This window comes from Megascapheus bottae, chromosome X (assembly GCF_031878675.1).
Source record: "Megascapheus bottae isolate mThoBot1 chromosome X, mThoBot2.hap1, whole genome shotgun sequence".
NCBI classification, from domain to species: Eukaryota; Metazoa; Chordata; class Mammalia; order Rodentia; family Geomyidae; genus Megascapheus; species Megascapheus bottae.
This window is the reverse complement of record NC_143547.1, coordinates 89,722,433-89,726,119: the sequence shown is the minus strand read 5'-3', so window position 1 is coordinate 89,726,119 and position 3,687 is coordinate 89,722,433. Positions and strand designations below refer to the sequence as shown.

The following is a 3,687-nucleotide window of genomic DNA, read 5'->3' as shown; positions in this document are numbered from 1 at the left end:
ACTCTACCACTTATGCCACAGCATCACTTCTGTCTTTTTCTTTGTATGTGGTACTTAGGAATTGAACCCAGGGCTTCATGCATGCTAGGCAAACTTTCTACCACTAAGCCAAACTCCCAGTCCCCCCAATCATTTTATGTAGGTAATCATGTTATTTATAAATAGTGACTTTCTATTGTGTCTCTTCCATAGATTTGTCTTATTTTTCTATTCAATACTAGCTTATTCTGCTAAACAATACTATTGTTTGCTAAGTGTTGTGAGAATATATATCTTTGTCACCACTTAAGAGCAAAGTATTTAGTCTTTTATTTTAGGAATAACATTAGTGACCAACATGGGAGACCTTGTACAGGGGGTCCCGTTCTTGGTGCTTGAATGACCCAATCTGAAGCTGAAGAAGCCGTCAGGGTGCACATGCGGTCGTTTATGACAGTACCACTGGTGGTCGTGTCTTACTTCCTCATCACCGGAGGAATAATTTACGGCGTTATTGTTGAACCTTCAAGTGTTGGTTCAGTGACTGAGGAGCATGGACACCAGAGACCAGTCGCTTTCTTGGCTTACAGAGTAAATGGACAGAACATGATGGAAGGCCTCGCATCCAGCTTCCTGTTTACAATGGGAGGTTTAGGTTTCATAATCCTATACCGATCCAACGGACCAAATATTTCCAAGCTGTTCATTGGGTTTGTCTGTGTCCTTTGTGTGTGAGCTTTGTCATGGCACAGGTATTCATGAGAATGAAACAGCCCGGCTATCTGATGAGATAGAGTGCTTTTTGACAAGAAATCAATGGACTCCAAACTTGTTCCTGGGAATGAAGTTTGAAAGTCTGTACCAGTCCTCTGTGAAAATGTGGAAAGAAATGAAGAACAGCAGGAAAAGAAGCCTGAGTGAAAACCCGGGAAGAGCATCAAAGCTTGGACTAGAGTTTCTTGGTATCAGAGCAAACTCTTATCACAGTGTTTTCTTTTTTGCTACTGACCTGCTCGGATATCCCAACCATATTAAGTGGCATTTTCTTAGTTTTTCATTTCTTGAAGGGGGAAAAAAACACTCCACTTCTCAAACTATTGAATAAAGTGATTATTTTTTACAGTCCTCTTCACATCCTTTTTTTAAGATGACATTTCTGATTTTAAGAAGCTCAACAGGAGGCAAGATCTGTGAGCCGAGAGCTCTCGATGGCTAGGTCGCTTTTCCAATGGTGCTTTTGCCTTTAAACAGTGTGAGTGTGAGTGTGCTTCTGTGAATACAAATTTGGGACTGTCTCCTGAGCAGTATGATGTATGAAAGGAGCACAAATAAATGATTTTTTTTCTTAAAAAAGAATAATATTAGCTGTGGTTTTTAAAAAGATGTGGTTTGGGCCAGGAGTTTGGCCCAGTGGTAGAGTGCTTGGCTAGCATGCATGAAGACCCAGGTTTGATTCCTTACAATCACATACATAGACTACAACGTTGGAAGTGGTGCTGTGGTCTAGCCTTGAGAAAGCCCAAGGACACATTGCTCAAGCCCTGAGTTAAAGCTCCAGGACTTGCAAAAAAAAGATATTGTTTATCAAACAAATTGAGTTTCATTTTATTATTATTTTTCTGTTATTTTTCTAATATAATATGAGTTTTTAAAAAGGCTTATATGAACAATATTTTGTGTTATTACAAATTTCTTGACAATAGATTGAGCTATTGAGCTATCTGTACATATAACATTAGAAAGTTTCACCCCCTAAACTGGGAAGAAGGTAAAAAATAAATAAAACTGAGTAGTGTGCCATTCATCCATGAACACTAAAGGCAGTTTTAGAGGGCCTTGAATAGTACTCTTCAATATTCATGTCATAGTTACAAATTTTAAAAGTCCCAAAGGCAAAATAGCTTACCTACTTGAGTGGCCTGAGAGCCAGAAAATGGATGAAGTTATTAGTTTTTTTTCCTTTCCTGGAGTTCATTTCAATAAATATTATTTTGTATTATTAGAGGCACACAGGCATTAAACCTTTGAATTCCTCCCCTAAGAGTATCCTTCTTTTGCTTCACTGTCAGTAAATGCCTCAGTGAAGTATCATTTTTTGTGTGTGATGAATTACATACATCCACCAGGTTGGAGTGAGGATAGTGGGAAGGGAGTTAATATGAATTCTAATGGTATGAAAAATATAGGGGCTGTGTGTCTTCCTTTGAATTACGAAACGTGTTTCTTATTTTAGCAATGTTTTTTTTTTGGCCAGTCCAGGGGCTTGAACTCAGCACCTTTCTCAAGGCCTCAGCTCTACCACTTGAGCCCCAGCTTTTTCTGTGTATGTGGTACTGAGGAATCAAATCCAGGGCTTTGTGCGTGTTCAGCAAACATTCTACCACTAGAAAAAACTCACAGCCATGGCTATGGTTTTTTTTTTAAGATGCTACTACATTTGAACTTGCTTTGGAAAATATAGTAGATCCTTCAAAACTCTGTACACATTAATCAGAATATGTTTTTTCCCCTTGGTAGTCCTGGGGCTTGAACTCAAGGCCTGTGCTCTGATCCTGAGCTGTTTTTTTTTTCTTCCCATTGCTGTTGGAAGGCTAGCACTCTCCCACTTTCACCACAGCTCCACTTCTGGTTTTTTGGTTATTAATTGAAGATAAGATTATTAAGAACTTTCCAGCTGGGACTGGCTTGAAATGCTGATCCTCAGATCTCATTATCCTGGGTAGCTAGGATTACAGGCTTGAGCCACTTGTGTCCAGCTTTTAATCAGTATCTTGAATAGTCATTGAACACTGACCAATCCATCTTGGAGTTTCTCCCAGAGGCTTGCTGAAAACCTAGACTGCTGAGCTTAGTTTTTCACTCAACTACATAATGGATTAGGATAGTTTCAAAATATATTGCTTTAAGAGAGTAAAGTTTGATCCAATCTCCTCACCACATGACAAAATCTGAACTACTTAGAATTTCTTCAGGATGCTGGTGAAAATAATGCTGTGTCTCATGATAGCCACCAGAGAGCACTCTTGTGCTTTTAGAAGTTGAGAGCTGTATGTATACGCCACAATAATTATAGCTTGTAGAAAACAGATTCTCCAAAGAGATTTACCATGTGATGATCCTGGGGCCTGGGATGTGATAGGGAACATTCTGAAGAAAATAACTCATTAGGAATTTATGCCACAATGGGTTAGCTTTGTAGGCAGACCTCACTGTGCCTTGGAAGTGAGAGAAGTTATTAAAGAAATGGCAAAAAGGGCAATTATTGGCTGGGAGCATGGCCTAGTGGTAGAGGGCTCACTTAACATGCATGAAGCCCTGGGTTTAATTCCTCGGTACCATATACACAGAAAAAAGCTGGAAGTGGCTAAAGTGGTAGAGTGATAGCCTTGAGAAAGCCCAAGGACAGTGCTCAGGCCCTGAGTTCTATCCCCAGACTGGCAAAAAAAAAAAGAATTATTTTCAACTACTAGATATAAGCAAATTCCATGATCAGCATTTCTAGAGATTTAAGTATATATTCTACTGATTACTGGTCTTTTATGTAGCTATGTAAATATCCCTCAAATGGCTTAAACTCAACATTTTCCAAAAGGAACTGTTTCCTTTCCCTATTCTCTTATTCTACCTTCTTTGATGCCCAGATCCCACTAGTGCTATTCCCTTTTTACTCCAAAAGATCTGTTCATTTCCTAGGATTACCTACTTCAG

General features: G+C 39.1%; 1 pseudogene; it reads left to right on the top strand.

Annotated features, from left to right (window-relative positions):
* The first annotated feature begins 337 nt into the window (after positions 1-337).
* On the top strand, positions 338-773 carry LOC150041534 (oligosaccharyltransferase complex subunit OSTC pseudogene; annotated as a pseudogene).
* The last annotated feature ends 2,914 nt before the right edge of the window (positions 774-3,687 follow it).